Consider the following 13,302-nt stretch of genomic DNA (forward strand, 5'->3'; position numbering starts at 1 on the left):
TATTGTCAGATTTTTAACCTTTTCAAAAGCCAAACACAGATTAGCATTATATGCTATATATCTAAAAATTGGAAAGAAAAGTGTAACAGTCATAGCTATAAAATAAAAGCATTTAAGAAAGCCCAACTAATTTCTGAACAGTTTTATTTTATTTTTTAAGATTTCATGTATTTACTTGTCAGAGTGAGAGAGAGCACAAGCAGGGGAAGCAGCAGGCAGAGCAAGAAGCAGGCTCTCCGCTGAGCAAGAAGCTTGACGCAGGACTCAATCCCAGGACGCTGGAATCATGACCTGAGTCAAAGGCAGATGCTTAACTCAGGCTCCACCTGAACAGTTTTTTAAAAGAAGTTATCCACAGTTAAGATTCCTTCCTTCCTTCCTTCCATCTTTCCTTCCTTCCTTCCTTCCTTCCTTCTATCTTTCCTTCCTTCCTTCCTTCCTTTCTTCCTTTCTTCCTTTCTTTCTTCCTTAGACAGAGAGAGAGTGGGGGAGGGAGGGGCAGAGAGAGAGAGAGAGAAAGAGAATCCCAAGCAGACTCCCCACCGAGTACAGAGCCTGATGAGGAGCCTGATCCAAGGACCCAGAGTCATGACCTGAGCTGAAAGCAAGAGTTGGGCACTTAACCAACTGAGCCACCTGGGTGGGCCAAGTAACTTCTTGAATCCTGAAAGCAATTTTAAGGAAATATATAAATCTTTTAATAGATATTTTTGGAAATAATTTTAAACTTACAGAAACATTTCAAGAATAGTACAGAGAACTTTTTTCCCTAAACCCATTTGAGAATCAGTTGATGACCCACTGCCCCATGACCCTGGAATACTTCAAGGTATTTCCTATAAATAAGGACATTCTCCTACCACCAAATTACCATCAAAGTCAAGACATCTACACAGAACCTAACCAGCCTTCAATCCTCCGACACCACTCAAGTTTCACCACTTGCTCCAATAATGTCCTTTATAGAAAAAGGATAAACCCAGAATGACACATTGCATTATTTATAGTATTCTTCTTCTCTCCAGAACTACACCTCCGTCTTTCCTTGACTTCTATAGCCTGGGCAGGTTTGAAGATTACAGGCGTGGTGTTTTATAGACTGTCCCTGAGTTCAGGCTGGTCTGCTGTGTTCATGATCAGACTCAGGTTAGAGTTTTGGGCAGGAATATGTCAGAAGCGAAGCTATGTTCTCACTGAATCCCATCAGCTGGCTGATAATTTCAAATCGTCCCATCATTAGCAATGTTAATTTTGATCACTTTTTAAAGGTGGTATCCGAGTGTGTGTGTGTGTGTGTACACAAATTTTTATATCTATATTTACTTTTATACCTAGCTCTATCTACTGAATATCATGAATCCATGCTGACATCTCTAATTCCAAATGAGTATCATAGGACTTCTGAGTTTTCTCCCTTTTTGGACTGTAAGAAACCCAGCTGCCATCCTCCTCCATGGATTTACTAACTTCATTTTCTCCCATCACCCCCCCCCACACCCTCCACAGACCCCTCTTCACCTCACTTGGGTTCATATCTCTGGTTCCGGCCACTGTCGCCTCCTCTACCGGAATGCTCTCTTTCTTCACCCCGTCCAGACTCCCAGGGGAGCGGGGTCTCTGCCCCTGCCCTGCCGCTCACCCACACAGGTGTTCTCCTGACTCCGTTGAGGCCCTGACACCCTGTGCCAATTCTGCCCCTCGCCCCCTGTAATAGGTGCCTGTTTGGCTCAATCCCCCTAATGGTATTTGGGTTGAGTTTTCCAGGAAAGGAAGGGAGAGAGAAAGAGAAGACTCACGGAGATGTTCTCTGTGGGGTTTTGTGGTCTTTCTGCTTCAGCCTTGGCATACGTGGAATCGGTTCTCTCCTAGCTTGAGGTTAAGGCCCTCGACAGATCCCAGCTACAACTTCTTTTCTTATTCTCCTTCATGAGTTTTGCCGTTTCATGGCCACCTGCAGCTCTAGCCCTAACACTACGCTGAGACAAGCTCATGGCTGGGCATCTGGGTGCGGGCCCACCTCTTCCAGGCCAGGCGCCTTCCTGGGTCTCCATGTCTGCTGAGGGAAAGGATGCTCACAGGGTCTTGAGATAGCATCCCTGGCAGATCACAATTAGAGGCTGAAAAGGCTCTGTGTCAGCCCACAGGGAAAAACACTTCTTGGAGGGGGTTCAAGTCCTGCAATGTGCCATTCGGAAAGGCAGGTTATTCCTGAGCCCCTCCAGTGCTAAAGGCCAAGGCCTCCTGCTCCCTCACCCCAGGTCACCTCTCACACCTGAGAGTGCCTTGTTATGAGGGGTTGGGTGTCAGTCCCATACCACAACTCCACCCCTGGCTTGACTGGTGGCTCCGTTGCTCTCCCCTGAGCTTTGCTACCCACCACGAGCTCAGAGCGACGTTCGAGGCTCCCTAAGAACCAGGCACGAGTTCCACCCACTGTCATGTGCAGCAGGTGACTGCTGTTGGCTTCCGGCGACGTCCCTAGTGACCTCAAGGAGAAAACAAAACCAGGAAGAACCAGAAAACCTTTGAAGCAGAGGCATGCAGGAAATATTTCTGAAAGATCAGAAACGAAAGAAATATAATGTATTAAGATGAGGTAAGGGTCAAGACACCTGGGTGGCTCAGTGGGTTAAAGATGAGGTAAGGGTCTTTCATGGGTGCATGTGCCAATCAGTAAGCCTTCGTTTTTTCCAACCGAAGAAATTAAACCTCATGACAGAGTTATACTTTAGAGAACTGCTTGCAAGCATATAAATCTCATGTGTTTTTCATGTATAATCCCCTATAAACTGACGAGCTCTGAGCAGTTCTCCAGCAGTCTGGAAGACTGTCTCTGGGGCTCTTGCCCTCAGTAAGACGACACATAAGGACGCATAAGCCTTTACTAAACCCACTTTGAGGTTGACTTTAATTTTCCCTCGACTGGGGAAAATTCACTAGGAACTGGTCATGGCTTTCATGCTCATGTTCTTGAGCAAGCCAACCCCTTTGACCTTTAGTTTCTTTCTTCTTTCTTTCTTTCTTTCTCTTTCTTTTTATAAGCGTATAATGTATTATTAGCCCCAGGGATACAGGTCTGTGAGTCGCCAGGTTTACACACTTCACAGCACTCACCATAGCACATACCCTCCCCAATGTCCATAACCCCACCACCATCTCCTGACCCCCCCTCCCCCGGCCCCCCTCAGTTTGTTTTGTGAAATTAAGAGTCTCTTATGGTTTGTCTCCCTCCTGGTCCCTGACCTTCAGTTTCTTTAAACAGGACTGAGAATAGTAATGCCCTCCTCACCGAGTTATAAGGAATAAGCAGAAGAGGTAAACTCTTAAAAGACCCCTGTCGGAGGCGCTGGCTTCGCTGCCCTCAGCACGCAGGGCCACCAGTGAGAAACTAGGGTGACCAGCGAGGCGCTGGGAGATAGGACTTCATGGTCGCTGCGGATGCAGCTAACGCAGGAGTACAGCTCCGGGATTCTGGGACAGCTCAGGGCAACACCCTGATCTCCTCCCCCTCATTTGTCTGTATTCTTCAAGAGCTTGAGAAACACCCATTAGAAGCTTTCTTACACAACTCATCGATCCTCCTGGTGATTATGGCGGAGGGACAAAGACAGTCGGGGAGCTGGGACCGTCCACGCAGCGGGAAGGGCGGCTCGGGCAGCCGTGTGCGCGGGGGGTGAGGGCCCAGCGCGCAGACCCCACACACATCCTGGGGACCGACCCAAGCACAAACCGTCTAGATTTTTCTGATGTGCCCTCGGTCTGGGGAACACTGGCTTCAAAAGTTTAGCTAGTGGGAAACTTGATGGAATCCTCAGAGCCCAGTTTGGGGCGAGGGGAAAGAGCCCTATTACTCGCTATGCTATCAAAGACGACAACTCAATGGCCTCACGAAGCAGTGGTGCCCTGTTTGTGACACAGACTTAGGAAAATGTGGGCTAACGACTGACAGGAAATACTAGACAATTAAAATTCAAATGTAATGACAAAAGCAAGACATTTTCACTCCAGAACTTGTGGTCTACAAGTAGCAGATTTTACTCCAAGTCAACAAAGACTAGAAGAATCATACAATATAAACAATGCGCAGCTGTATCAATTAATTAACTTTAAATGTATTAATTACTATTCCTCGACAGTGTCTATATTTGCCTCACAAAGCAGAGATTCTCAAGCTTTAATGCATGGGAGAAATTGCCAAAGGAGCTTGTTAAACGATATATTCCAGACTTTCCCCTCAGATACTGACTTATAAGTTCAGGGATGAGCCTGGGGTTTTAACAAGAACTCTGGGTGATTTTGGAATATGTTAAAGGGTTAAAAAAAAACTCACCTTAAGACAGCTTATTCAACCTTTCCATCTAGCTGTGTACTGAATTAATCATCAATAGCGAATTTAATGTAATGTGTCCTTTTTCAGAGCCATGAACAAAGTAATGATTTCCACTTGCCAGAACTGAATTTTTTTAAACAAAGTATTTATTATAAGAACTTGGCAAGTTAATACAGGCTAGTTCTCTGGTTCCCTGACGTGTGGGCACACGTGCAAATTGAATGCATCGCGATGCATTACATTTCTGTGCCCAGGATTTCTGCCTTCGGGGCGGACTGGCAACAGTGGACATGTGCATTTGTTGTGTTTTTTGTCACTCAATACTTTTAAAATTCTGTTCCTATGACCACGGCACAGTTTCCGCCCTTCTGTGTGTTATCTCCTCATGGTGGAAGCCCTCCATGAACCTTCCTTGAAACGAGAGCACAAGGAGCAAAATTTTCACGGGGAAGGAGGCGGCACGATGAGAATCCACTGGCAGAGGGGAGCAGGAGGATTATGGGGAGGGACGCCCTGCTTTAGGAGACAGTGCTCGCTCGTGGAGACGTGAGGTCAGAATCCCTCCTTAGAGCAGGCTTTGTGCACCACTTAGTAGTATCCTTGAATACTTGAACAAGCTGGCGGGGGTTCCGATGTTTGCTGCTGAGAGTCCTGGTGGAGAACAGTAATTATCCATCCTGTCATCGACAAATATTTATTCTCTATCTGAAATGTCATCACATCCACTTTCCCAAGTTTTTTCAAACATAAAGGCATCATTAGTAACGAGGATTCCTTTCGTATATCTAAAATGAATCTGTGTAAAGGGGGAAGGATTGCCACCATATTCAAACCCCTCCTTCTGTGCGGGAAATGGAACTGAAACCCACGGGGAGGAGGGTTGCGACCCCTTCTAGTTAATGCGGATCTGGAGTTTGGATCCCAGATCCCCAGCCTCTGGCCCCAGTGGCCACACCTACCCACATCCAGCTTACACATCGCCCAGGACAGCCCCAGATGGAGATTTTAGCACAGAAGCCTTGTGGTTTTTTGTTGTTGTTGTTGTTGTTGTTGTTTTCCTGTAAATGGACGAGCTGCTGAGAATTGCTGGTGTATTGCTATTCATTCCAGATCGCATAAACAAAGCCCTTGGGCCTCTGCCTATGCAGTCGGTAGTGAACAGGTAGGGTTCCAAACAGCAGGTATTGTTGAAAGTAGTGGCTACAGAAAAAAAAATTTAGAGTCTCACTTACATGGTCTAAGGCTTTGACCTTCGGAGCCTAAACACTCTCGCATGGACATTTTGTAACCTACCTGGGCACTCTTGGTGGCTGGAGCATCTCTGAGTAAGAGTCTGAGCCACAGCTGTTGAGAGAATATTGATTCCCGCCTTCTATTTAGGCTCCATTCCCCGGTTCCTCTCTTAAGTTCTCCTTATTTCCCACTCCCCAACCAAGGGGGCACGTTAGCTGGTGGGTGAGTAGGAGGAAGAGCTGTCTCCTATTAGTCCTGTCCCCCTTCCTCCTGCTGTGAGCCCACTAGTTCAGAAAATGCTCTGCCTCATCTTTTATCAGAAGAGGGTTTTGCAACTTTGTCTGGACTGGATGGAGAGATTTCCTTCTATGGCAGATGTGGGGTTGTGTACTCTGAACAGTTTATCAGTGAGAAAGGTAATGATGGGTCTCCAGCTGTTGGAATTTCCCTTTCTTTCCTTCTCTTTCTTTCTCAACTGGTTTCATAGCCAGGAGAGGGAGAAAGGGGGATTCTTTCTCAAACCCTAAAACCCTTATATTCTTGTATCTTTCCCTCACCAGTTCCTTCCCCATATATCTAATCCCCAGCTACTGATCCCATGACATTCTTGATCTAACTAAAACGAAGGCGTTAAAATGTTCCTGCAAGGTCTCTTAGCAAAAGGGCTTTACTGACCCTCTTTGGAGAATAATGCTGTAAAAAAAAAAAAAAAAAAAAACCAATCACTTATTATAATAGTAACTCTATATATCATAAAGTTTTGTGTCATTTCATACTTTCTGGCCACAGTTGAGAAATCCGCTGGGCCTCTTTGCCTGCACTGCTCCCTTTCCGGTCATGTTAGGACATGGGGAAGGAGCTGCCTGAGGCAAAGCTGGCAGGATGGGAAGTAAGACTTTGGGGCCACGGCCAGCTGGGACAGACAGAGTGGGCATCACTATGACTGTGACTCTGCCTGATGGCAAATTAATTTTGCACTTCATCAAACTCCAGGCACAGTCATGGTTATGCCATCTCTTGTCTTCAACTTGGAAGTAATGCATATATCTCTCATTCAATAGGTTTCGTTTAGATCCGAGTACTAGGAGAAGCAAAATCATTGAGTAATGATTTAGCATATTTTATTCTTCAGATCGGCAAAGTTGTCTTTCTCTGTTAGGTAAGTGATTATGTCTAATAATAGGATTGTCTACAGATTTTAAAAGGGATTAATTGGATCTCTACCAACAGACCTGAAAGTTTTGCCACTGTATACTGTTAGGCAAGAAAAACGAGATGTACATCTTATAATTCTATTTTTTTGTTTATTAAAAAAAACCTATGTAAGTGCATAGGTGGTTGTACATTACTGTATGAACTTGGAGAGAGGTATGGAGAGAAACATAACCGTAGTTAATGTAGCATATGAAGAGGAAATAATAAAAAAAAGAGAAAGTTTTTTTTAACCTCAACAAAAATGAATCAGAAGATTGCATTAAAAGTTGGTTCAAAATTCCTGTATATAATTTTAGAAGTCTGGAACGTTAAATGGTCAAGTGTAGGAATTTTATTAAATTCATGTGTTAGAGTCATTTATTGATCCCCCTGTAGACATGAAAATGATGTTTGGGATATAAATAAAAAATGAAAATCAGGTGGTTAAACTGATATAATCTTATTTATAAGTCTAAATGTGGATGGGTAAGTGTGGATGGATATACAGGAAAGTATAATGGTAATTATGCTGTGAAATCATGAGTCTTTTATTCCTTATTCATGTTTTCTAGTTTTTCTAAATGAGCTTGCATTTAATTTATAATAAATATATATAAATGTGGAAGAATCTTGTATGGTTATAATGAGGGGCAGCTGAGAATGATCAGAGCAAGGTCCCACTTTAAGATGTAAGTGTAATCAAATGATGCTGTTTGGTTCCAGTACCCTTCTCCAGTAAGTGGACCACTCAGAAAGATGTCTCCATCTGAGTTTGTTCTGATACCTGAGTGGATAGCTTATTCCAAAAGTTCTCATGGCTGATTTTCCGCAGTAATGGAGATGAACTTGGGGGTAACCATGAAGGAAACAGAAGAACCTCCTCTTGAAGTTCGAACTAGCTCTAAGGAGATTTTAGCTGATTTTACTTTATCTGAAACCTGATCAATCTGGATAAGGAGGGCAAGGTTGCCCTCTGCTGCCTGGGATAAAATAGCCTTGATTTTCAGGACCACAGATTCCTCGATGAGGATTTCCCAGAGTGAATTCCTTACACTGGCGGCTGGGGGAGAGTCACTTTTGATAAAAGGAGTTCCAGCATCACTGGAGATTTTTAATGCACTTTGAGAAGTCATGCCACGAAGAAATTGGCTTGCTTAAGTCTCTCTGGTTGATATTTTAAGAGCCTAGAGGAAGCACCGGAGTTTATAATAGTTTCAAAGTCATTATATAAATATCACTTTAAGCAGACCATTGCAAATCTAAATCAATTCCACAGAATCCCAGCCCCTTATCCCCACTACTTCTCTCTCTCCATCCTCCTCCCCAGCCTGGTCACTTACTTCCTGATAGCTTTTGCATCAGTCCCTTGCTCTCTCTCGTTCTCCACACTCCTACTTTCAAATTTAGCCCTACGTTCTTGATCTGCCTTCCATGCCTCTGCAGACAATGGGTGGTTCCATTGTCCCAGTGCTTCCTCCTTCACAATATAAATCAGGATTGTAAGTATTTGATTTCTTCCTCTCCTACTAGACTATAAACTTTAAGAGGATAAGGATCTTCTCATTGATCACTGCCTAATGAAACCCCAGTTCCATGGTTGGATCCCAATGGGTTATTTTCCCCCCTGAACACATGGATATCTCCAGAGAGAGTGGTCAAATGTAGCACAGACTATCTCTGGTCTCCGGCAAGCACCCCTTCAATGGTGTGGAGGGAGTTGAAGTCAAAATAGATAAGAACACACTACAGCAGAACAGAAAAGATGGTACTTTGGGGTTAAGAGGTAGAAGATAATTAGAGGAGAAGTTGGTGATAGAGCAGGAATAACTATAGTAGGAAAGTACTAGAGAAAATGAGAACATTATTTTCTTACACTACATAAAAAACTTACTGACTACAACAATTTTATGAAAGGGGCATTATCTACATCTTACAGATAAGAAAAGAGGCGCAGAGAAATTAAATGAACTTGCCTAACTGGTAAGTACCAGAGTTCGGATATTAACCCAAATGTCTGGCTACAAAGCTCATACCTTCGCCTCTAGACCACACTTTCTCCCACGGGACCAAGAGCTCCAGTAGAATGATTGGCCTTAAAAGAAGAAGGAAGAAGATCTCATTCACTGGAGGTGAGGAGGGAAGCACTGATAGAGTTTTCGAGATACAGTGAAGTAGGAAGAGAGCCAGTAGTCTACTGAGAGTGAGGGGGTAGATAAGTGTGAAGTGACATTTGAAAACATAAAGTCACATGATTTCCATAAGCTTTTAGATAGGTGTAAGCTGAGAGAGATGTAGCAAATTTGAAGAAACTAGTGGTCGTTACTGGGGGACTGGATAAAGAAACTACTCATGAGGATAAATTATTGCACATCTGAGTTGGAGATCATGAACTGGAAGTGGCACCAATTCTTACAATTCTATACTTTTTCCTAATAGTGCCCAGTCATTTGGCTGTAGGAATGGAGAAAGGTTGAGTATTTGTTCAATGGGTCAAACTGAGCAACGATGCTTGAAAGTTGAGAGTTTTAGTGAAAAAGGAATTCAAGGGATCAGCCATGATGTCAAGGCTTGGTGAGGAAGAAAATCAAAAGGTGGCCTGGGGTGGGGGGGAAATAGAAGGAACTGGAAGACTAGACTCTTGTGAGATCCTAAAGCAAAGGACTTCCAGTCCTGTTAGTTCAAATAATGACTTTGAAACAAAGACCAAAAAACATTTCCGTTTTTGAGGAAAGAAAGTGTATGAGTTGGGGTTTGCTTTGGCTATACTGAACCAGTATTGTAACCATAGGTATTTAATCAAATGTGTGTTTATTTATCTAATAAAAGAAATCCGGAATTTGACAGTCTGGGCAGGTTTAGCATATCCACAACATCACCATTGAGCTGAGGTCCTCCAATCATTCCATTCTTCATGATGAGCATGTGGCTTTCATTCTCATGGTCACCTTGTGGGTGCATGATTGCTGCTGAATTGCCTTCCAAGCAGAGAGAGGAAGAAGAATTGACAAGAAGGGTAGTGAAATGGCCAAAAAAAAAAAAAAAAAAAAAAAATTGTCCTCTTTAACAGGCTTTCCAAGAACTCCCGCCCAAGACTACCATTCTTATCTCATTGGTCAGATCTATGTCATGAATACTCCCAGGGGAAAAACAAACCTCTGGGAAGCTGAGCATCTTAAGGAGGGCACGGTGACTTCCTCAACAAGATCTGAGTTCAGAAAGTAAGAAGTTGGACAGGCAATTAACAGGCTGCCCCAGGAGGAAACATCTGTAACCAAAACCACATCTGCAGATGGAAAGTAAATGGGGCTTTGGAAAGTGATGCAGCATGGAAAAGGAAGGTCAAGTTTAAGCACTAGAAAAGGTTAAGAATAGCAAGGCTATTTGCCCTGAAGAACCAAGAAGGATTCATGAATTAAAGGATCAGGTACCAGGGGAAAAGGGCAACTAAATTGAAAAGCATTATTTGAAAGTAAATAGAGAGCAGTTAGACACCAACACCTGTCTGCCTCTTTACTTGTGAGCTCAGGTGATTGTTCCATCCTGTCCTCCCAGAAGACTGTGGGATTTGTTCTTTAGAGAACCAGAGAGACTGAAGGGACAGCAGTCAGGGGAGGGCTATGATGAGGTACTATTCTGGCCTTAGGAATGTGAGTGAAAGTCTACATACTGGCTGTTAAGACTTCATTTCCCTAGCCCCCTTCCCAAATGCAACACCAAAAAATCCACAGGCTTACCTCTTAGGAAGATTGGAAGAAAATTCTCTAAAGAAACTTAATGTTCCCTACGGGATGCTATAATATGAGAAAACAGGATAAGAACAAAGAAGAACTTTGACAGCTTAAAAAGTGACAATTAAAATATTTTTTAAAAAAATCAGTAGAATGAATGGGGAAAGTAAGGTTAAGGAGAACTCTTAGAAAGCAGATCATCTAGGGGTGGCTCAGTCATTGGGTGTCTGCCTTCGGCTCAGGTCATGATCCTGGGGTCCTGGGATAGAGCCCCGCATCGGGCTCCCTGCTCAGCAGGAAGCCTGCTTCTCCCTCTCCCGCTCACCCTGTTTGTGTTCCCTCTCTCGCTGTGTGTCTCTCTCTGTCAAATAAATAAATAAATAAATAAAATCTTTAACAAAAAGAAAAAAAAAAGAAAGTGGATCATTTAAATAACAGAAGTTCCACTAAGAAGAGAACAGAATGAGAAAATAATTTGCCCACCAGATATTAACTCCTTGAGTCCTCCAGCCTATACCCACCTTCTGGAACACACACACACACACACACACACACACACAAGTATGCACTTTAAATATATATTTTAGTGCTTCACTGTTCAAAAAGAATCTCTGGCAATTAGATATACTTACAGTTTGACAAGAGACCAGAACATTAACATATAAACTTAGAAGTGGAGATAATATAGTGTGCTAAACACAACTTGTATGTAATTTTAACAAATACCCTAAGAAAAGAAATTGAATTCAAGGAACAAGAATAGGATGCTGTAAGATATGGAATAACATAAGAACAAGAAAGAACTCTTGAAAACTAAAACCAAACAAACCCCTAAATAATAGAGGCTCCATTAAGAACAGAAAATAGGAGAGAAAACAATCAAAGGCAACACAAAAATCATTTCTCAGAATGGAAGGATACAATTCTCCAGAACGAAAAGGCTGTTCACTATACTGGAAGTCAAAAGACCTATAGCATCACCATGAGATTTCAGAACAATAAGGCTAAATATAAAAATCTAAACCTTTCAGAGAAAATGACAGGGGACATATACAGGAATGAGAGTAAGAATGGATTCCTCATAGAAGCACAAAATGGCAGAAGAAAATAGGACAAGGTTTTCTCAATTCTGAGAGAAAAATTTGTTTTCAATCAAAAATCTTACACATCTTTCTTTGAAAAGCAACTGGAAAATCCTGTCCACCAATAGAAAGTGGTTAGCCCAGAAAAAGGAAAATACGGAATCCAAGGAAGAGGACCGAACATGCTAGAGAGATGGGGCCTGACAAAGGAGGACTGCCATGAGTCGGCACTGGATCAGGAGACAAGAATCTAGAGGGGGTTTCACAAGATAAATGGAACCAGTAATTATCTGTCCAGTTTGACTTTTAGATCATAATTATGTGAAGGGATGAAGGTGTTAACTAAACTTATTGTGATAATCATTTTGCAATATATATGTGTGTCAAATCACTGCATCATATTCCTTAAACTCACCTATATGTCAATAGTATCTCAAGAAAGCTGGAAAAAAATTTGACTTTTGGGAAAACTGGAGTGAAAGGAATAAAACAGAGCTGATCAAGTCAGATATTCGAAGAAAATATTTTGGGGGCGCCTGGGTAGCTAGCTCAGTGGGTTGAGCCTCTCCCTTCTGCTCAGGTCGGGAGCGAACCCCCACATCAGGCTCTCTGCTCAGCAGGGAACCTGCCTACCCCCCTCTCTCTGCCTGCCTCTCTGCCTACTTGTGATCTCTTGTCAAATAAATAAATAAAATCTTAAAACAAATATTTTGAAAGAGGTATTAATGCCAACAAAACAAAAAATTGCACTAGAAAATAATCATGAAAACTCTGGCTTATTAGTACAATAGTATTTATAAACATAGTAAAAAATAACACCTAATATGGATTTAACAAAAAGATGAGATATTGGAAGGATGGAGTGAGATGAAGGGGTATGAACTAAAATCCTCATCTTTTGAAACAGAAGTCAGTAGAGGATTTCTAAAAGGGATGAACCGAGAGAGCAGCCGACTTTAGAAACAGGAACAGGGCATGCACCATCATGGCTAAAAGTGGTTGTCTGGCGTAGTGGGAATAGGTGAGGGTCAAAAGGTTAAGAGGCTGGTTTCTTCATAAGCCTTTTATGTCCCTCGCTGCAGTAAAGGTGAAGTGAGGCCAGGTGACTCATGGAGCAGTAGAGGGTTCGTAAGAACTCAGTCCCTGCTCTAGGTCCTTTACCCTTTACCCTTGCCTCCACCTCCCCAACCTACCTCAAGACTCCTGACTTAATCTGTCTTCGCAGATTTTGGTTGGGGTGAACCTGTTTTACACATTTTGCAACCTCTTTTGGTTTTGGAACCTATTTTACTTCACAAAATTGGGTGTTTACAGATTTAGTCACATACTGGTCGCAACTGTGCTGTCACTGCTCTAAAATTATTCCTGCATATTTGATTACCGAGATCATAGACCTCTAGACGAGATGTCTGATCAAAGTTCAGCAATTCAGCTCTTTCAATTCAAGTCAAACACCAGAATAGAACAGGTGGGTAAAACAGTGAATAGAACCGTCTCTGCACTCCAGAACAAAAACAAACCCCAAAAAACCCCAAACCAAAACACAATGGAAGAACTAGATTTAAGAGATTTGATGGGATAAGCCCCCAGTTCCAAGAGCTCTTAGACAGTTGTGCCTTAATGTTTCCACTAGAACAGAGGACTGAGGACTAAGGTGTCAGTTAGAAAGAGGATTCTTTGATTCTCAGTCCTACTAACCTATGAGTTTATTATACTTTTATATCTTAAGTTCTGA

Source organism: Neovison vison, chromosome 1 (genome assembly GCF_020171115.1).
Source record: "Neovison vison isolate M4711 chromosome 1, ASM_NN_V1, whole genome shotgun sequence".
Taxonomy (NCBI): Eukaryota; Metazoa; Chordata; class Mammalia; order Carnivora; family Mustelidae; genus Neogale; species Neogale vison.